Source organism: Liolophura sinensis, chromosome 7 (assembly GCF_032854445.1).
Source record: "Liolophura sinensis isolate JHLJ2023 chromosome 7, CUHK_Ljap_v2, whole genome shotgun sequence".
Classification (NCBI taxonomy): domain Eukaryota; kingdom Metazoa; phylum Mollusca; class Polyplacophora; order Chitonida; family Chitonidae; genus Liolophura; species Liolophura sinensis.
Window position 1 is genome coordinate 17,645,138 of NC_088301.1, and position 23,820 is coordinate 17,668,957.

At 38.8% G+C, this 23,820-nt stretch overlaps 1 long non-coding RNA gene across 1 annotated transcript; it reads left to right on the forward strand.

The window, feature by feature from the left end:
* Window positions 1–12,552: 12,552 nt before the first annotated feature.
* LOC135469694 (uncharacterized) lies at window positions 12,553–21,415 on the forward strand. Its single transcript, XR_010444352.1, has 3 exons — window positions 12,553–12,663; window positions 20,579–20,687; window positions 20,905–21,415. It is a non-coding gene; the product is annotated as an uncharacterized LOC135469694 (long non-coding RNA).
* Window positions 21,416–23,820: the final 2,405 nt, after the last annotated feature.

The window sequence follows — 23,820 nt, forward strand, 5'->3', positions numbered from 1 at the left end:
TACACCTGTACAGATTTAGCTTTCAGAAAGTCAAATACTGTGAGAATTCCTACTGTGTGGCAAATTACTTCAGGGCAGAATAGAGTTCAGTAATATAAACTGCCCCTAGAACTGAACAGGGATTGCCCTTAAACATGAGGGGTCACAAGAAACTGATTAGCCGAGCTCTTCTTCTTGTGATGGGTATATTTGGTAAGTGTATTACTTACTGAGTTAGAATGTATTTGTTCAACATTTGTCACTGTGGAAAATGTACAGCGACACATTGATTGTCGCTTATGTAGTGAAGTTACGGTTAAGATTTTAAACCGGGACAGCCATTGTGTTGACAGATGAGGAAATAAATGTGACTTTCTCTTATCTCGTTGCCGTGGCTTTAGGCTTTTAAATGACATTTTTCCTACTTATTGGTGTTGGCTTGAACACGTTGGCGATATGTTTCCACTTCTGCTTTCCTACTTCTCCATGCTGATGACAGCAGCCGTAAAGTCACCATGATGCAAACAGTTACTTATTTAATGGTTAGTTTATTCATAAACTTGTCTAGGACTTGAATAGCAGATCTCCAAAGAGGTCTTGTGGTTATAATTTATGGAGACCAGTTTTGGACGGAGTTGCCAGATTTGCTTACATTAAAATAACATCTGTAACATAATTTTTTTATTTATTTGATCGGTGTTTTACGCCGTACTCAAGAATATTTCACCTATACGACGGCGGCCAGCATTATGTCACGGAGGCCCCTCTGTAACATAATCAAAAAAGTAGTCACAGTTATTTATCAGTGAGCCGTCTCAAATTATCTTGAAGAGGAGGAGAGTTATGAAATCAATAACGCGGAAATAGATTATAGCTGAAAGTCCAGAAGATACACACAGTATCTGTAGCATCAAAACGGCGCAATGGCTTGGAAGTTAGCACTCCAAGTCACTGATAAGAAATGTCATCATTTTAACCTGCTGCCATTTTGTTTTTGGTCCGTGTGCATTGTGGATTCAGCTACTGTTTATTTTGTAAGTTGTTCTCCAGTGCTGTATTACCAGAAAGAAGATGATTTAGACTATTTTGTTTTACAGTAGGTACACAACAATGGGTTTAGGACAAACTCCATCTAGTAACACATCCAGACTTCACTTTTGTCTTCGAGCATCATCTACATTGTTTTTCATTACAGAATTTCCTGACATGCAACTCTAAAATCCTTCTGCCGATTGATCCTGTACTACAAAATATAACATATGCTTACATATATTTATTTTATATTACACTACAACTTGTAAACAATTTCAAATACGGCAGTGTCAGAAACAGGGCTTAGAGTGAAGTTGATAGGAGATTAGGTATCTGGTGTCACTTTCCCTCAAAGCATACCAAAGCATGCCAGTCGGTTTTGAATAATTCTGACGTCACCCATGTCAGTGATGTATTGCCGTCGAAACTGTGCTTGTGCAGTTTAACGTTATTACTTAGAAAAAAAATGATCTAACTTCATTTTCGTTGTAAGGATATGAATTTTTAACATATCGATGTGTAGAGCTCGTGTTGTAACTCACAACTGACTAAAGGCAATTTACAGAGTATGACTGATTTACAGCCAGCTGAATATAGGCGACTCGCTGAAAGAAACAGACTATTGTGTATGCCATCAGTCCCATGCTGGTGAATATAACTATTCTCCTACCCCTCCTGAGTAGTCTTACTTGTCCACACTGTAAAAATATTTGAGAGTAAAACCTAAACTGTACTCACACTTAATGCCGATTGTGTAGTTACATAAAGTGTGGAGAATTAAAAGTACAGTGCCGTCTTGTGTGTTTTCCCAGCTATAGTGCTACAGGGGCCCGAACATCAGTCACACACACATTGATGTGATGAATTGTTAAGTGTGGTATAAATCCCGTGGATACATAATTACCAGTATGATGTATACAAAGTAACAGGTAAGGTGAGTGTATGTAATTGGATGGCAAAACCCATGCTCTATATGTACACCAGGTATTTGTATAGAGAACTGTTTGTAGAGTACTGTCGTATAAAATATAGAAAAATGGTGCGCATACATATAAAGAGATCATTTAAAAAAACCCAGGCGAGGACCTGTCCCACACGGCAACCTCATTCGGGCTATTGTGTTACGCCTGAGACGGCTTGTTTCTTTGACGAACTGGTCACTCTGCTATGCTAATTTCAACTCTTACTGCTTAAGGTCGTATTATATAGTCACATTTTCCAGTGATTTTTGGTGATATATTTAATGTGCCGACAACTCAAGGTTCTGCTGGCTTGTCCGGTCGTACATGCGAATGGTTGCCAACAACCTTGTGGAGGGTCGTTTCCCCGGTCACTTCTGGGTTTTCTTCCACTATAATTCTGGCCGCCGTAGTATAAGCAAAATAATATTGAGTACGGCGTAAAACATAAATAAATTAAGTGTGCCGACCAATTTAATTCATAAAATAGAACATTTGCGAGAACCAATCAATTGGATCTGTTCCACAATCATCACGTTTAACATTAAGAACGTACGACTCCAACCAGACCCTACTGAACAACTAAGAATGCATATAATGTAGGAAATTAGGACGGGACCATGCAAGAAGAAGCAGATGGTAAAAAGACGTAAAGTATGGTATAGAAATGAATGAAATCAGTATACAAATCGCGTATCAATCTAGTACGTAAGTTGACGACAATAAAATATGCATCTCGGTTGCGCCTTGATTGCAACTCTTCATGCATTGTATACCAAACGTGGCGATCTAATTCAACGCGATGGATATACAGGCTAAGGGCCGTATATCTTTAAACATGATAATCTTTAAACTTTGCTACAGCCACATGGGAGAATTACACATAAAAAGATTTAAATTTAATACAAATAATGCATTTCTCACCCTGTATTATTATTTATTTCACAACTCATGGTAACAGGAAGAAAATGACTGCAGTTTTAGGTGTTATGACTGTGTTAAGATATAAGATTTCCAAGCCTATTGCCCAATAACTAAGTGCCTTATCCACCCAGTAACTTAAATGGGCCAAATCAACATTTACATAAAGAAGTAATAAAATCTAACCTGACGAACATGTATTCTAAAAGTTAGTTATGGGTGTCTATTAATTTCAGTTTGGGGCCAGTTGTGTGGCAACTGCTTGAGTCAGTGTAATGAGGAAACCGGAGAATGTTCCGGAAAGTGTGCTCTTGGCTGGGATGGTCCTACTTGTTCCAGACGTAAGTATCACAATACCAAACATATGAATTTATACATGATGTGTGAGCATCCATATACATGTACATGTTATTACATATTTTAGGTAAATTTTCATCTGTCAGCTGTTTTCATTTATATATTAGGTAGCCTACAATGGTAAAGCAAAGTAAATAATTGTTTTATTTATTTATTGACTTGATTAATGTTTTATGCCGTACTCAAGAATATTTCAAATTCCGTCAAAATTATGGTTGGAAGAACAGGGACAGAGCCAGTAGACAATGTGATTAGAAAACAGTAAAAGCATGTCAAATTTCACTTTTAAATTTTTTCTTAAGTGATATAGGCTTATATCTGGCATAATGTAAAGACAAAAAGGTATATATATTTCAATGTATTAGGAGTATTATCAACTGCTTGTAAGCGTTAATCTTAAGAAAATCAAAACTTCTAATTGCAGCCTCAGTAGTGGCCCATAAAATCAGCATTTGCTCATTTATATGCCAGTAAAATGTGATTACTGTTGGTTTATTTAAAAAAAAATGAGAGCGTTGTCCACACTGAGATATCGCTGAAATTTTACATGCTTACCTCCTGGTCTCATCTCAATTTCTGCTGGAATCACTGCTGAAAGCAGATTAAACACCTAAAAGGAAGATGAGAATCGTATCGGCAGGATGACTTGTACAACAAAAACTTTGCTGACTGTAAATCTTTGTTGAAGAACAATTCAGTGCATTCTCTGACCTTTTGCTGGGGCTGTAGTGTAAACCATCATTTAGTCCATGGCCTCCATGGCTTAGTTGGTTCGCGAGCTACTAAAGCGTTATGAGCCAGGAGTCTCTCACCAATGCAGTCGCTTTGAGTTCAAGTCCAGCTCATGCTGGCCTCCTCTCTGCTCTTACGTGGGGAGGTCTTTCAGCAACTTGCGGATGGTCGTGGGTTTCCCCGGGCTCGGTTTCCACCCAACATAATGCTGGCCGCCGTTGTATCAATGGAATATCCTTGAGTGCAGGGTAAACCATCAATCAAATAAATAAATAAATCATTCAGTCCGCAGATACATGACCTTGACGCGTACATTTTTGGCTAATGTGTCTAAGGCCTAATGAGTAGCCTGGCAATGTGCGATAGCTTCCTTGTTCTTCAAAATTGGCTATTATTTAAGTAGAATATGGATGGATGAGGGTTTAATTTGAAGTAAAATCTATGTTTACTTTTATTCTTGTTTAACAATGAAAAAACGATCCTCTGCATTTCTGAGGCATTTCTAAGCATTAATAACTAAAGCACGTTTGTTGTATGTGTGCAAAAAAACTGTTGGCCATTTATCAATTAACATGGAAAAGGATGCTGCTCTGACATAACATCATTTATAAAATACATCAAACTATACTCAGCAACATGTAACTATGATGTCTAACACCATGTTGATGCTAATACTGTGATTCCGATGGCAGGAAATGTGGCATTTAACCAAAGCACGACACAGTCTTCGGATTATAGCAATAACGGGTTCAGCTTCACCTCCGGACTCGCCGTTGATGGTAGGACTGGACATGAGATTTTCACGACACCATATACATGTACTTTTACCGGAAATCCACAACCCGCGTTCTGGACGGTGGCCCTGGATGCACAGTACAACATCTATAGGTTCAGGATATATAACAGGAATGATAGTGACTGTCCCGGTCCGTGTGAGTTAAATTTTAATGTCCTTAAAGAAGTTGATCTGGTCGAGAGTCCATGCATCTTATCTTCCTGTAATGAATCTCCAGTGAGGTTGCAAGCTCAACCTTAACCTTTGTTGTTCAGGTTGTGGTTTTAAAGCAGGTGGTTTGTCAATTTCCTGCCAAGCTCCGCTGGTTTTCCCAGGCTATTTTCGAGGAATGAGTTCTTAATATCAAAACCAGTCATATGCAGTTTAAGACTATGAATTTAAAAATGCGTTCTAATTTCATCCCCATGGCTAGAGCATTGATCTCCAAAATATCCATGTCTGAGCTTCCAGGTGTAGAATAAAGGCGACTGGTTGAAAGAAACAAACTATAATTCAAACAAATTCTGTTGTTTTTGCTTCAGGTGGTCAACGACTTAGCGGCTTCTCTCTGTCCGTTGGAAACTCGTCCCAGAATTACAAAGTCTGTTACCAGGACAACACCACAGACGGAATAGGCCCCGGGAACATCATCAACGGAGTTTGTAACGTCAGTGGTCCTGTGTTTGGGGACACTGTAAATATCTCGATATACAAACCACTTAGTCTGTGTGAAGTACAGATTTTCGGTAAGTTTCTTTGACAACGAATTACACCATCTATATAAATTAATAGTGTGAGAACGAATCCATACTTATGAGATCACAAAAGCACACAAACAACTGGCTCTCATAAACCCAGCGGATGATTGGGTCTGTCGAACCGACGACTTGAGTTTTCTCATGATGTTGTATATCGCCGGTCACCGGAAAGTTGTATACGTTTCCACGTCACAGGTGCCGACCGCCGGTGGACCGGTGGCGATAATGTATTTATTGGTTGTGGTTTGCAGGCGATAATGTATTTATTGGCGGTGGGCCACTGGCAATTTTGCATTTACCTATGAGCTACAGGCTAAGAAAAGAAACATAACGTATTCGGTGGGTAAATATAGCGTTTTGTTATGCAATAGCTTCTACTGAAAATGGTTGGAGTGAAAAAAACATCAGCAAGATGTCTAGAGTAAATCTCGGATCAACAATGAGTCAGAGTAAAGAAAAGAGTGGAACTAAATATGTGTTAGATGCATTTGACTTATAAAAGGTATTGCATTGTCTTCTGATTGACGTGAGAACATAAAAATGACCGCACAGTCATTTTTTCATTTGACTTTCGCAATTTCTGTGTTTCCTACACTTGTGTTAAGGTCCTATCAAAAGAATTCGTAATGTGTAGGCCTGTTATGTAAGTTTGTTCATTGTGTATGTATCAGTATGTGCCCCCGGGACGTATGGACCAGGCTGTGGGAGGAGATGTGGGAACTGTGCTCAGGGGCCGTCTGTATGTAACACAACATCCGGGCACTGTCCACAGAGAACACCCAGGTGCATGGAGGGATACTCTGGTCTGAAATGTGACACAGGTAATTTTAAAAATTTTATCGCCAGTTGTAAACAAATGCTACACGTTCTTTTCAAATTCCAATAAAGCAATGGAGCAAAGTATGAGTGACATATTATAATCGCTTCCCAAGAAGTTCACCATTGAAGAATATACCCCTCTGCATTTCTTCTTTATCATATAAGTATGTTTAAATCCGGCAGGAACAATGAACAGTTATGGCATCCAAAGATCGAGGTAATACATTACTTTTTAACATACTTCAACTGCTTGTACATAATTTTGGTGTTCTTTAGTTCCCACACATGTAGGATATCCTCAAAACAATCTGTCGGATGCTATGCTATGGTAGTTTTAAATTAATGAGAACACATGTGTTTATCTTGAGACAATCACATCACATGTATTTCATATAAACCTTAGATGCATTTTAAATACTGTATACAATTACATTTACTCAGCTGTGATGACGGCTTCGGTGGCCTAATAGTTACAGAGTTTGCCTCGAAGTCGGGAGACACAGGATCAAACCTAAATCAAGTCACATCAAACCCTTTAAAAATGGATCTTGGAACTCTTGTCCCTCAGCACTGTTAGGTTGGAGGAGGGACAAATGACTGGTTGGACCAGTGTCAGTATAGTGTGACTGGGTCCGGTACGCGTGGCATGATACTGATCAGTGGCGGCCACATTTTGGCGGCATGGATTAGCCCTGCCACAAAATGATATATTGTATGTGCATATCCACAAAGGTAATGACTTTTCATTGCCATATGGCTAAAAATTGTTAAGTACATGCACAACGTTTAGCACCAAATATACAAACAGATTGTAACTCTTGGACACACGAATCAGATTGTGAGATGAAATGTGGAAATTGCTGTAAGGTGACGGAGTTTGTGACGTTACAGTCGGTTATTGCCCTGACCGGATACCAAGATGCATGCCGGGATACTCTTATGTGACTTGTGACACGTTTGGGTTTCATCATGGTGATATGCGATACTATACATTTAGTGAACGATAAATTAAATGATTACAGTTTAGAACATCAACACCGGCAATATGCTAGTCACAACGTTGTGAGAACATTTTAGAACCAAGAAACTGTGTTCTCTTCGAGGTGATAATAATAACATTCAAAAGAGATCAACAGTTTTACACCCAGTTGTTAAGTCTATCAATTAAAGCACTTTTAAACAGTCTATACCTTTAATCTAGTGGGAATACACGTTATGGTAAAGGCTGATTATCTTAAAAAAACTAAATTATAGGATCGCTGCTATCTCCAGCATGCAGCCAACACAATGGACTAAAAAATCGGGATGTAGAACTAAATGTCGAAAAATATCCGCAAAATACACATAGTTCAATACGATAGGTTTGATGTCGCATCAGGCATTTTCATTCATCTTAATTTCATCCTGATACTACACCCACTTTGACTTAAAATTTCAGGCTGCATGTATATTCTCTCTTCAGCGAGTTTTACTCTCTCCTTGCGGTACTTATATATTTGAATTTTGTGAACATGTCTTGGTGTTAAAAAATTCTAAACCCCACTAAAGAATTGATAGAAAAACTTAAGTGCAATTCATGAAAAAACGTAAGTGTTAAGACATTCTTAAATTCTAAGTGTGCCCATGACCACTTTTATCTTTTTGTTAAATTCTTAAGTAGTTTTTAACCAACAAACACATGGGGGCCGTTCAACTAAATTTTTCGAACGAATATATTGACAGAGAGCTCTTAGATAGGTTTCGTCTGGATGCTGCACAGGAAGTTGGTACATCGAATCACTAGTTAAGGACAGCGTTGTAAGTTGTAAGTGCATCGAACAGAAACTGTGCATTTAATCCAATGTAAAAGGTGTTGATTACTCTTCGTTTTTTGGCAACTAGGAAATGCAGGTATGCAATGGTGATGACATTGGAGTCTCACAGCCGACTGTATCTAGGGCTATCACAGCTACCGTTCGAAGTCGTTTTTGTTTTATTCGTGTTCAACTGACAGCTCGCGAAATCCGAGAAAAACAGGAAGCGTTCTACGCTGTTGCCCAATTTCCAGGCATTATTGGGTCTATTGATGGGACACATGTACAAATCACTGCTCCTCGCACATATGAAACGAAACTGTTAATCTGCACCATTACCACAGTATTAACATTCAACTTGTTATCGATGCGAAGTACAACATTCTGGACATGGTCTAAAAATGGTCAGGGTCTACACATGACACTCGAATTCTGCCACACTCATCCACACTCATCTGATCGGAGACAGCGTGTACCCATCTAAACGCTGGTTTGTTATCCCTTTCCTCAGGCTACCACCCGGCCCGCAAACAAATTACAAGAGGTATATCATTAAAATATCTCCCAGTTGACCTTTGTACCGCGAACACAGACTTGTTTCCCTTAATATTCAATAGCCGTCCATTTGCTTTTCTATACGTGGTAAATGATCGGAATCTTTTTGTGGAAAAAAATATGTATTCTTATTGAAAAACACTTGAGTTTCTATACAGAGGAATAATTACTGAAATGTAAACAGTATAAGAGTTCATCGTAAAGTTCAAACATTTAAGGTAATTCATCCAATTTTCCCCTGCAGTATTTGAGCTATACCTATATTGTTCAAAAAGGTTCACGGGGAGGCACAAGAGCAATTAATATTGCTGTCTTAATGGTAAGATCTTTCAGTGAATACTATTTAACCGGAGATAAAGTTTTAATGAACCATAATTTCAGCGTCGGTGAGATCAAAAGGGTCAAAATCTGATTGATCGTCAGCCATGCTTGTCGTGTCGTCTGCTTGTTGACAAACAAAATGTAGCCCGTCCGTGTGACGTCACAGTTACAACTGCCCAATATATTAAACATATTGGGCAGTTGTCTTTATTATATAACATAGTAGGCGCTGGACACTTAGGTGTATAATAAAACCAGATATGACAATCTGTTGTCCACATGTGTATTGAGGTTGTATTAAAAATATCTTGATGTGTAGGCCTATTTTATTAGTTGTTGATTGTGTATGTATAAAGTATGTGCCCCCGGGACGTATGGACCACTGTGGGAAGAGATGTGTGAACTTTTTTTATTTGACAGGAACAATGGCCAGTTATGTTAGCCGAAGCTCGAGTTAATACAAAACAATATATTACCATAACAAAAAAACTTTAAGTTAAAACTACTTTAACATCTAGTACATTATGTTGGTGTTCTTCATTTCCCACACATGTCGGATGTTCTCAAAACCATCTGTCGGGTGTATGATATGGTACTTTAATTAATGAGAGCACAGATATTTATCGTTTTAAAAGAGAGTCACATGAAGTGTATTTTATCAGTCCTAATTTTATATTCAATATTATATGAAATGTACATGCATATCAGCCAAAAAAGTAAGCGCCATATCAACCCAGTAATTTAAATGGGTCAAATCAACATTTACAATGCATGATGAGCTACCGAATTCTAACCTGACATGTTTGATAAAGGTTGATTCTGGGTGCTTCCGAATTTCAGTTTTGGGGCAGCTGTGTGGAAAGGATAACATTTTGGCTGACATGCTGTCTAGAGCTTCAATGAGATTTGTATTGACTTTTGTAATTATTTATGTTGTTTTGTATATTATTGTCAGTTGTGTTATTTGTTTAGTTTGTTCAAATATACGTATTGGACTTTTTTAAGCGTCTGCGTATTTCTTTTTTGGATCATGTGTGACGCCTGTCGTCGATCTAAGAGTTAAACAAGCCAGTTGTTTTTCATCTTTACTCTCCGATAGCGTTACCTTTACAAACCTCAAAACTACAGGTGAAACAATGCCCAGGTGTTTTGGGCTTATTTCGTTTTAGCCCTATGCTAAAAACTAAACAAAACTGTTTATTTATATCCACATACTTGTACAAAGCACCTCCTAGAGATTCCTGTAAGATTCCCATCTAAAAACCTTCCTGGAATTTGGATATGGCTATGAGTTTAGTGTGATAATTTGGAAACCCAGCGACAGGGGGCAATTGGCTACAGGACAATACACGTACACCCCTGCTTTACTCTCCTAGTTGCTTGATGCATAGCAGAAGGCAGTACTCTTTTAAACGACACAATAACATGTGGACACAATAACATGTGTATCTGTTAGATATAATTTAGGTAACGTTGAAAATTAGAAAATTTTAGTATTGGTAGTAGGTTACACAAATTATGTGAAGTACGTTTAACAAAATTATGTGTATGTTCCGCGCACATATACAGCATCATTTTTAAATAGTATCCCTTCAATGTCTATACATGTATTCTTCTTTGTGTAAAAGTGTGTGCCAATGGGACATATGGACCAGACTGCAAGAAGAGGTGTGGGAACTGTAAAGAGGGACCGTTAGTGTGTAAGAAAACATCCGGGCACTGTCCACAGACATCGCCCATTTGCAGACCAGGATTCTTGCCTCCAACATGTGAAACAAGTTAGTTTCATTTGATTTGATCGCCAGTTACAATCAAATGCTTTATTTTGCTTTCACTGACATTGTTTCCAGCAGAAACAGTGGACAGTTGTCAGTCGTAGCCCGCTGTTATACAGAAGAATGTGTTACTTTTCTAAAACATTTCAACTTCTTGTATATACTGTTGGTGTTCTTCATTTCGCTTGTAAATGTTGAATATTCTCAACATTTTTTCTCACTTATGCCATATGGTGATCTTATTTTGTGAAATCATAGGCCGTAAGTGGGAAGGTCTCGCAGCAACCTGCGGATGGTCGTGGGTTTCTTCCGGGCTGTGCCCGGTTTCCACCCACCATAATGCTGGCCGCCGTCGTATAAATGAAATATTCTTGAGTACTGCGTAAAACACCAATCAAATAAATAAATAAATAAATAAATGAAATCACAGGTTTTTATCTTCTTAAGCGACAGTAAATATTGTACAATTTATGTAAGCCTCATTTGTATTTAAAGATATGAAATTTACTTCAGGCTGGGATGTTTCGTATTTCCTTCAGATTGTAACCCTGGGACATATGGATCAGACTGTAAGAGAAAATGTGGCCATTGCTCAGAGGGGGAGTCTGTTTGTGACGTTACGATCGGTCATTGCCCTGACCGAAAGCCCAGATGCTCACCTGGATACTCCGGTGTGGCATGTGACACAGGTCGGTATCATCACTGTCACATGTTCATCCCTTGTACTACTATACATTAAGCGGATGGTACATGAAACGATAACAAATTAGAACGTAAAAACCGGCAATGTGATAGCCACAACGTGGTGAGAACATTTTAGAACAAAGAAGGTGTGTTGTCGTCGAGGTGAGAATAGTAATATTTAAAATTAAACGAGAAATTAGACGGAAAAGACCAACAATTTTACAGCCATTTGGTAATTCTATCAGTCACAATAATACAATGAAATACTATTAAATATTCTATATTTTTAATATTCTAGAAATACACATTATGGTACAGGCTAATGCTTTTCAAATACAAAATGGCAGGATCGCTGGTATCACTAGCATGCAGCCAACTCAATGGACTAAATGATTGGGGTGTAGAACTGCATGTGAAAGAATATCGGCAGAATCCACATAGTCCAATAAAATATGTGTGATGTCGCTTCCGGCATTTGGTTCAGCCTGATTTCGTCTTTATACTACACCCACCTTGACATAAATTTCTCAGGCTACATGTATATTTTCTCTTTTTAGCATTTTTTTCTCTCTCTCTCCTTGCTGTTCTTATATATTTACATTTTGTGAATTTATCTCACGGCGAACAGAAATTGGCAAAATGCCAGGCATTCATGCGTTGAAATAGATGTGTATTAGGCGTCAACCGAAGTGGTTGTTCCGTGCAAATAATTACAATGTAAAAAACATATAGAGTAAAACCAGAACGGCGACTAAAGTGTGGTACCTGGCAAATGGTTACACTTAACGTTTTAGTGATGCATGAAAGACGCAGTCAGTATAAAATTGTTGACAATAATACAGCTTCCCTTAGCTTTCGGTAAAATTTGGTTTCCAACAAATGCATGTGTTATTTTGTATTTCAAAAAGACAAAACTACATAGCCTTAAACAAATTATATGGAAGCTTTCTACAAATTCCACCACAAGTGCATGGAATAAAATAAAGGAAAAAATCAAATAATATTATTAAAAAAATAATAATGTCGCCTGTGAAATGACGTGCTTTGCAGAATGTAGAAACAACACGTGGGGGAAAGATTGCCAAGAGAAATGTGGGAACTGTTACGATAAAACTGAGTGTAACGCTGTCATTGGTGAATGCCCTGTAGCGACGGGGAATCCCCGGTGTGACCTTGGATATACCGGAACTGATTGTGTAAAAGGTGAGTATGCTGTTATTTAGCGTTCTGCACTTTTCCGCCTTTTCTTGAACTAAGTTGTTGAAATTATGTTTCAAAAAGAAATACAACAATTTTAACCCTTTCTTAGTTCAGCCTAACTACCCTGCAATATGGAAAGCTTATATCTGACTGGCATTCGTGACCTTTCCTACAATTTTCTTTTGAAGCTGTCCAAAAGAGAATCATTAAAGTCACTCTGTGTTCCTTCAAAAACATCGGTGCTAGATTTGTGGATTATATGTTACTATTCCTGTAACACTTACAGCTTTGCAATTTACGTTTACCGTGAAAAAAATAGGCACAACCTGTATGTGCCCCTTAAACAAAAACTATGTACATTTTAAGGGCTCACAGGGCTCAATAATTGTTGCAATGTTACCGCATTGTATAGTATTAGTTACAAGGTTACTCAGTGAGAGGATACTCAAATATATGGTGTTAATAATCCTCTTACTGGGCGAGGCGTCAGTCGTAACGAATTTACCCGACAAAGTCGCATCAATTCAGTGCAAAAAGCAGATGTATAGTCCAATCGCTCCATCGATATGACCATAACATGACTCAAGACAGGGAGATAACCTACATACAAGACACATTTGACGTAGTCTGCAGGAATTGAGAATGTATCTGTACCCCTGGCGACTTTTTGCCCAATGAAAAGCGGAGTATTTTGTCTGATCCCAGATATTGCAACAGACAGGTTAATCCAAAAGTTGAAGCTTGACTTCGATTCCATTTAGTCATCCAACACTGAGGGATAACATGAGGCTGCTGTTGTTTACTGTCGAAAGAGCAGCCTAGGCCCCATGACCCCCAACTATTAACAATTATTGCCTAAATGCCTGGGCATGTTATCCCTCAGAGGTATATGACTACATAAAATCCAAGTTAAACTTCAGCTTATTAATAATGCTCGCTTAACTTTTTTTGTAGTCTGTTACGCCATACCTTTAAGAGGTCCCATGAGCTTTTGAGATTAAAACCTGTTACGACACAAACTGTCTGTATTATAAAGAGATGGCTTGTTCGAAATACACGACAGTTTAGCCGCACAAAAAAGTAACAAAAACCAGCAGATTTTATTTTACAACAATTTATTAGCTTAGCAAGAACAGATAATAAGACTTATACAAATACTAAAGTACTTAAATTTATCAAGAAAGGATAGCAGTATCTATACAAATACTAAAGTACTTACGGTGTTAAGTCCAAACAGACGCATATATTCCACAATATATATACCACACAGGCATAAATGCTCAGAGGCAAATTCACAAGAGGGAAAATCCACAGTACAACTGAGTGTATGACGAAATATACACAAAATTCCACAGACAGGGTCCGTGTACTAATAAGCACTGTGTATACAAGATCACAAATTAAACATACAAGTTCAGACTGAACAAGTGCTCGGTGGAGATAGGATATAACAAAGCCAGAGGCTATAGAGACACCAAAATTCAGCACAAAAGGCCTACTAAAGTAATACACAGCGAAAGCATCCAAACTCTAAATAATTCTCCGTTCTCCGCTCTCTGTTCTCTCCCGTCTTATATAGCCTGGTGAAATTGTCCAGAATAAGAAAATTCCTGAACACTTGATGTAAACAAACAGGAACCGAACTGAGCGCATTCTGGAATATTCTAAGGTAGAGACAGACAGCACTCTCCGAACTCAGCACATGTAAACAGTGGCAAGCCACATTTAGAAACTGACGGCAGTCGCGCACATAACAAACAAAAGAAAAAACACCAAAACTGAATCAGAATGTCACCTTCACTTGTATTTATTTGGACAAAGTATTAAATTAACCTATGTTTGTTCTCTTCCGAGCAGGTTTACAATTACGTTAACACAGCATTTGCACATCCTGTGGCGTCTTTCTTGATGGGTTTGTTATTTTACCTTGCAAAAGTACACTCTGACCACCAACCGGCGGTTTTCGTAATTCTGTCAATAGGTAATGAACACGGGTTGGCCTTTGAAACAGAGGCTGCCATCACACTATGAAGCTTATATTTACTAACATCTATTCCAGACCGAAGCAAGCAAATTTTCAACCACCTACAAATTGTGTCTTTACTGACTTTAAAAATGAGATTTAACATAACCGATGAATTGTTTGGTTTCACTCTTTCTAAGACTATTTGTGCGCTTAATATATTTTACTAGCGCCGTGCATACACAAAGTCTCCTATCTGTTGGATTGGCCTTGACGCTCATATTTGGAGGATAATGTCCAGGTCTGCTCTTTTTTCAAGTCCGAAGCAGTGAAACTAAACGTAAACGTACCAACATTTGTGTGCATATTTTTAATGTCTAACAAATGAATTATTTGACCTCTAACCGCAGTCATAAGCGCAATCAATATTGCCGTCTTAATGGTCAGATCTTTGAGCTAAATAAATATCACTGACAATAAACTTTTAATGAAGCACAACACGTTAGTGACACCCCATATTTCTGAATATATTCGGTTAGGAGGCGAAAAATTGAAAATGGTCATCATAGATCTTACTGAAGGGCTCCAGCTGTGCGAAAATGCAGATCTACAGAAATATCTCCTGGCACTGAATCTGTTTGTTGCCTATTGCAAAAATCCGGGCATCTGGACACATAGGTGTTGTATTGTTTATTAGTTCCTGGTTTCCAGGAAAATGTAGAATGAAATCGACAGCGTGTGTTGAAATGTTCTGGTTTTTAACAGATCTCCTGACAAGCTGGATGCTAAGAATTTCAGTTTCCCCTGAAGGGGGTGCAGGGCTGAGCTATGGGAAAAAGTCACTAGATCCGTCCTTTGTGGAAAAAAACAATGGTACCGCTGTAAGCATGTGAAGCAGGAGAGAAAACCAGGCTTTTATAAGCCAGGCAGGGTCTATGAAGATGCTGGTCTCCCCATCTTCCTTAATCTGTTATAGGCACGCTGGGATGAGGCTGAAAGGTGAAAATGGGTATAAATAAATGTTACACCAAGAGGCTGTAAAGGCATTTACATGAACAGCATGCACATCTCTTTGCCAAAAGACATACTTGTCCAACTTTAGCATTTAGACGAGATACAAACAATTCGATCTCTGGCTTCCCAAACCTCATCACAATTTCCTAATAGCCAACTCAATGGACTAAAGAATCGGTGTGTAGAACTGAGTGTCGAAGGATGTCCGGCATTTGCTTCACCTTGATTTCTTGTTGACATTACACCCACCTTGACATAAATTTCTCGTGCTACATGTATATCCTCTCTTCAGCAATTTTTTTCTCTCTCCTTGCTGTTCTTATATATTTCAATTTTGTGAATTTACCTCACGGCGAAGAGAAATTGGCAAAATATCAGGGCCCGTATTCATAAAGACAATTAAGCATTTTTTGATGCTAAAAAGTTCTTTTAAACCCACTAAAAATTCTTAAATTGATTAACGTACTTAAGCGCCATCCATAAAAGACGTAAGTGTTAGGGATTCTTAAGTTATAAGTGCGCCCCTAGCCACCTTTATCTTTCTCTTAAATTCTTAAGAACTTTTTAACCAACAACATGGGGAACGTTCAACGAAAACGACGTCACTTTAAGGAAAGAAGAGATTGTTTGGGTTTCGTTTGGATGCTGCACAGAATCACTAGTTAGGGATAATGGTGTAAGTGGATCGAACAGAAACTGTGCACTTAATCCAATGCAGTAAGTGTTAATTACTCTTCGTTTTTCGGCAACTAGGAAAATACAGCTGTGCAATGGTGATGACATGAGAGTCTCACAGCCGACTTTATCTAGGGCTATCACAGCTACGGTAAGAAGCCTGTTTTCACTCTTGTCAGTGGGGGATTCGTACAAACCACTGCTCCTAACACATATGAAAACGAATTTGTTAATCTGCACCATTACCACTGTATTAACGTTCAATTTGTTGTCGATACGAAGTACAACATTCTGGACATTGTCGTAAAATGGTAAGGGTCTACACATGACATTCGAATTCTGACTGAAAATGGACTGAGACAGGTTTCTGAAAACCACCACACACCCATTTAAAATCTGATCGGAGATAGCGGGTATCCATCTAAACGCTGGCTTCTTACCCCTTTCCTCAGGTCACAACCCGGCCCTCAAATTATTACAAGAGGTGTATCATTGTAATATCTCCAGATTGCTGCCAGATCTTCTCCACTATATCGTAACGTGTAGTAACAAAAAAGTAAGAGTAAAACATAAGTGAAAAAGAAGTGGCGTAACAAATATGTCAGCAGTTGTCAATCACAGCTATAGTCACTTTTGCTTCTTGAGGTGCACAGGTTCTTGCACTGAGACACCGACATACATTAAGTGATCCTTTGTTTTATAAGAAATTCTTGTGTTGTTTTGTATCGGAAAGACGAAAACTATATAACCTTTTCCAACACCTATGGAAGCTTTCTACGATCTCCACCATGCAACATGACATATATAGTTTTAGGTTTCTGTATGACATGTGGAAAAAGATACAAGCATAAAGCCTTTTCTAAAAAGATAATCACTGTATGCGACCGTCCGTTTCTCTGTTACACGAAGTGAGATATACCTGATTTTGATCTGTTTTCTGCCTTGTCATAGTCTCCATCACACGTATATAGACGCTCAGATACACCCACGGCGTAAGAGGATCTCTACTTGGGAGTTTATCACTCTCATACTGATAGCATTTCATCACTACTTGTATCGGTGTTTAATCAAACTGGTCACCGCTACATAGACGTCAAAGGCATCAAAGACTTTTTTCAGTTCCATCACATACATAAATTTCTCTGTAATAACATCTATGTGAAATTTGTGAAAACCATATATCAACATTGTAAAGATATTCCGATTGGTACCAGGTGTGCCGCCCTTTTGGCTGACCTATACCTCTTCTCGTATGAATACGACTATGCAACTATTAAGGAGTAACAGCTCACCAAGCCCAATATTGCCCATTTACTAAACGGTATATTGATGATCCGCTATTTTTTTAAACAAAAGGTTGTGAAAGATATAGGTCCACCTTTGCTCAATTTAAAGGAAAACACAGACTGTCCAGATAGTACATCTTATCTGGACCTATATTTGTACAAAGACAAAAACGAATATCTCTCTCGCAGACCATAAAAGAAGAGAGATGGTTTCATTATAAATTATACATTATAAATACTTGGTGTAAACTGACGGCCAAAATAAACGTTTCGACTCCGTGGGTTAAATTTAACCAGACATACGAAATTCATACGAAATTATTGTAGGAAAACATTGTAAGAAGCATGCGGCAAGCGTCATATACGCTCACACGAATTTGCTTTGAGAACACGAAACAAGTTTAAAAGTTTAAATCACATGACCCATGGATGGCCGAAACTACACACGCAATAAGTGTATAAAAACGTTACACGCAGTGTGCTGGTCTTGCACGCTGACCAAAAACCACGATTGACTCGTGAACAACGCGAGATGGCCCTGGGTATGGTATCCATAGGAGCCACCCATGCCCATATGGCAAGAACCTTCGGCCTCTCTCGTGTAACTATGTCAAACCTGATGCAACGTTACAGACAGACAGGGAAGAGATCAGAAAGGCCAAGAACAGGCAGACCTAGGGTAACTACGCCTAGAGAAGACGGGTGCCTTACACCAGAGAAACCGCTTCCTGACAGTGACGTCATCGTCAATCAATGCCTTAGGTGACCGGATCAGTCGGCAGACCGTGTACAGGAGACTCATAGCTCACGGAATTAGGGCCTATCAATCATTCAGAGGGCAGTTGTTGACAGATGAACATCGTTGCCAGAGGTTGCGATGGGCTCCAATTGTACGCCTTTGGCAGGAGCGTGATTTGCAACGTGTTGTTTTACCGGATGATAGCCGCTTCTGCCTGTTCCGAACCGACGGCAGACAGCAAGTTTAGCGTCGAAGAGGCGAACAAACGGCTGCATCATGCGTCCAGGAGGTGTTACCGTTTGGTGGCGGCAGCGTGATTGTGTGTGGGGTGGGATTTGTAATGAGGAACGGACACCACTGGTCATCATGTACTGGAACCTAACAACTCAACTTTACGTGAATGAAATTCTACGTCCTGTTGTCCTGTCATTCCTTTAACAGAAGCCACGTGGTGTCCTGTACCAGCATTACAACGCCAAACCCCATACACCTCAAGTTGTGCAGAACTTCCTGGACGCCAACGACGTCAACCGCATGCCGTCGCCTGCAGGTCCCCAAGAAATGTCCCCCATAGAACACCTTTGGTATACCATGGGTCGTCGAGTAAGACAACGGCCACACTTTGCAGCCAACCGACAAGAACTGGTGTTTCTTCTGCAAGATGAATGACAACGAATCCCATGTCATCTCATAAGACGACTGACTTTTTTTATGTGTCGGAGAGCTTTTGCATGCATTAAAGCAAGGGGTGGCTACCCGCGATATTGAATGGTTTTGATATTGACTGGTTTTAAAAGTAATCAAATTTTTGTGTACTCTGTCCATTGTTAACCGAGATGGAATGGCTATTTTTCTACCTCTGCTCTGTTTTTTCACTTGTAAAATGATTTGAGGGCTGCTTTGTCCGTTCTTACCCAAGACTTTCAATATCTAAGGTCATTGGTCTTTTCAATATATTAAACTTAAGTCATCCTGTTTTTTTTTTTTGCTTTTGCAAATAAATTAATTTGAACTCTTTGTAAAATTTCTTTTGGCTGTCAGTATATTATTTGGACAGCAATTTACCGAATGGTCCTGCATATGGCGTGTACATATGTCGCCTAAAGCTATACAATGAGTATAATTCTCTTGTAAGCAGATATGGACAGACCATCCAAAACCTCTGATTCCCTGTTTCATGATTGTATGTAACTATAGGCTAGGGCTGTTATATTTATACTGTTGAATAAGATCGTCCAGTTGGATACATGAACAGTTGCAATCAAAGCATAACTGAGTTTCTGCACATATTTTACTATTAACAAGTTATATTCTAGCACGGTACACGATTTGAATACTGATTTCACTCAGTGGCCTAGAACATAGATTTCGTGTGGAAATAGCCCTTGCGTTTTTTTAACCTGGGATGTCCATCTTGGTTTACGGCTGGTACAGTATACGAATGTCTGTTTCGACACATAGATCCAAACCTTTCCGACAGCCTTTTTCAGTTGATACTTCTGCACACTTCTGTGTCACTAGTCTGTATCGAACATCGGGGCATTTAAAGGAACAATGAAGTTGATATATTGTTTACAAAAGCAAACCAGGCGTTTGCTTTGCCGACCTAAAATGTTCACATGAATTGTGATCGATAGAAATGGTCTTCTACCTACAGCAATGCGGGTAACGTTGTCTAAAAGTCATATCGCTTTGAAAATATGCCCTACATCTATCGGGTTAGACGATAACAATGCACGAACTATATCCTCAACGCCAGAAGCTAAAGGCATACGACCCTATATTCTCTACGCCATAAACTAACAGATTACGGCCTTATACCCTCTATTCCAGGGCTAGCAAAACACGACCCTATACCCTCTATTCCAGGAGCTAACAGCATATTATTCCTCTACGCCATAACCTAACAGCTTACAACCCCTCTACTTCATGGCTAACCTCACATGACCCTATATCTTCTACACCAGAACCTAGTACGACCATATATACTTTTCACCAAATGTTAACAACTCGCGACCCGATATAGTCTACTCCAGGAGCTAAAAACACACGACCCTATATCCTCTACACCAGGAGCTAGCACGACCCTATTCATTCTTCACCAGAAGGTAACAACTTGTGACACTTTATACTATACTCTAGGAGCTAACAACATACGACCCTATATCTTCCACGCCAGGAGCAAACAACACACCACTCCCATTCTGACCAATTATTCACTAATTTACTTTGATTTTAAAGTTTCAGACCTAACGGATACCTCTAAAGATTACACGGGAGTGATTGCGGGAAGTGCTGTCGGAATATCTCTTGTTGTCTTGGTCACCGGACTCATTATTATTGTTATGGTGTAAGTCTGGACTAGCTTTAAACCCGTGTACAGTCGCTTTATGAGTAATATCTGTACTCCTACTACTGTCCGAGTTTTCAGAAAAGAAACAGAACGCACTAGGTCTCAAATTTTCTACATACAGCGTAGTTGGTAATAGTTGTTTTAAATTTGTGATACAAATGTATTTAATGTAGTTTCCTTTTTTGCCATATCGTCGTCTCATTTCTTCTATTAGCCGGAGGATAACGACGCGTGTGCAGACAGGTGGTGCTAAAGGCTCTGGACCAAACAGTACTCCAGCAGAGGAGAGCTCCGTTCCCGCAGAAGTTATGAATCGAAGTGAGATGTCTGAGCCGGCAAGCTTGTATAATACACGTGATGAAAATTCTGGTGAAGATCCCCCCTATGAAGCCATTCGTGAATACGTCAATCTGTGATAAAACATACAGATCTCGAAAACAATGTCCAGGCTGTTATATTGTATTTCTGGATAAACCGAGATTATACTTGTGGTCTAAACCTCCCCGACATCTGCTCACTATGTGCTGTTATAATGTGATTGTATATTAAATGTGATGAAAACTCAGAATAAAACACTGACAGGTAAACTAACAAGAAGCCGTTTTTTCTCGGGTTACGTTTGACATTTGCCAAATATCACAATGGCATCGATGCTCTGGTTTAACTCTATGTTATTGTTATAGTATTTCATATCACTTGGAATATTTGTGGGGCATCGGCCTAATCCAAAGGCCTCAATTCTTTGATAGTTCAGATTGAGATAAAACTACTTATATCGTGTTGTTGACCCGGGACTTCCATGGCAGACGTCGCATGCAGTGCTGTCATTGTGCTTGTCGATTTTCTTATTGAATAACATTTCATCTTAGGGCTCCATCACGTTTCATCCTAGAAGAGAATGTCTCTATCGGCGTCTACAAACGTTGCTGGCTGCACAGAATTCTAAGGCAAATGTCATTAAACTGTGTATTCTTGACGATGTGCTGAATTTGAAACAGATGATACTTCACAGTACGATAACAAAATAAAAATAACAAAAAATAACGTTCGTACACGATGCTAACCTTCGTTCAAGCTGTATATTCTCCTTTATAATGCTGTGGAACTATAGCCAATGGGTCTTTCGATGGGTCGTTCAAAAGTGTTTTAAAAGTTATTTCAGTCTTTAAAACCGTTATATCATTCTTTGCCTAATACAAAACGAATGACATTTATGCCAGACTAAAGTTAATACCGGTCTTAATTGCCAATACGCATTTGAAGAACAATTGGTGCTTCTTTATGAAATATGGCGCGAAAGTCGAGCAAAACAATCAAGTGGTGTTGTGAATAGATAATTGCATTTTCCAAAACAATTCAAAACACCATTTCCCAAAGGAATATAAAGGATATGGTATATAAATAGCAAATAGAACTTGAAACAAATAACAGAGATGGAATTGTCTGTTTGCTACGATGCATGGAATACAAACAGAAAAAATAAGTGTTTTGTTTCTAAACACCAATCTGGTGCAGTTAGGAAACACATCCCTAAAATTACTAACATAGAGCTTTTTTATTCGAACACCAGGATTGAATAAAGGCTACAAGGCGAGAAGTGTATATATAATTTGCCTTTTAATGAGACACAATTTACAATTTCTGACTTAAACTATATTTTGACTGTTTTTCTGATCTGATTTTGTCCTTTAAAACACTTAGTAAATTTACACCCAGGGGATTTCTACGTTTTTAGTATTGAGACATCTGTCTGTGTCTCCCCGGGTAGATGATCAATTGTATACTTCCGATTGCAGCTGTTATTTTTTGGTATAAACAATGTACACTAGAATACCGGCCCGGGATTTTATCTGAACTGGTGTTTATCGTATTTTTGTTGAGGATCTTCAAGAAACTCTGAGTCTTGGTGGAAACATTTGAAGTAAAATTGTTAAATGTCTTGGCGCAGGTTCTGACTAAGAATTCTCTGTGGTATCCCAACGTTATGTACTACGATCAAAGGTGGATGAACCCAGCGTACGACATAACGCAGACTAAATAACTATTTTAGCTTCAAACAGGATATTCAGAACTTCAGAATTTAGTATATAAATGTAATCATTTATGTCGTAAATGGCATGAGTTTATTGCATAAACGGGGCGATTTAAGTCTTTCTATGTGTATGATCAACATTATAAAGCGGTCTTAATATAAGATGTTGCTTAAACATATCTAAGTATCTAATAATTGAACATTAAACACCTTTTTTATCTGTTGCAAAGAGATGTTTATCACGCTTTCCATGGTTAAGCATTTGTTTCTTCAGTGCATTAGTATATAAAGTTTTGTTTATTTGCTGTATACAATCCTGTACTGTTTTTCCCCCCTATGTACCTATGTTAACCATTGCTAATGCATTTAATATCACGGAATAGTCAGCAGCTGTCATTTTAGAAAGTGGACACAGCCCACGACCATCCGCAGGTTACTGGCAGTTGTACGACCAGAGAGGTAGCCAGCATGAGCTTGAGTTAAACTCACAGTAATCACATGAGCCATTGTGCCGCTGTGTAACGCTAACCACTGGACCACTGAGGCTTCCACTCCAGAATTTTTCACGAACACGATGATGGTCAGTTTTATTACTGAAGGAAACCGAGATAATCCAGCGACCTTGGCAAATTATTGATGAAGTTTAGCAGCAGTGATGTAGAGATATTGTCACCATAATGTTGTAAAACTAGTGGCCTGTAAGGAGCGTTCGTCCACACGATTGTAGACGACGATTTGTAGTCACGAAAATCACTGGATGGTAGACAACGGTTTATAGTCACCAAGACCACACGAAGGTAGACGACGGTTTATAGTCACCAAGACCACATGATTGTAGACAACGATTTTTTGTTACCAAGACCACATGATGGTAGGCGACCCTTTACAGTCACAAAGACCACATGACACAAAACAACGATTTTTTGTTACGAAGACCATATGATGGTAGGCGACGGTTTATAGTCACCAAGACCACGTGATGGTAGACAACGGTTTATAGTCACCAAGACCACATGATTGTAGGCGACCCTTTATAGTCACAAAGACCACATGACACAAAACAACGATTTTTTGTTACGAAGACCATATGATGGTAGG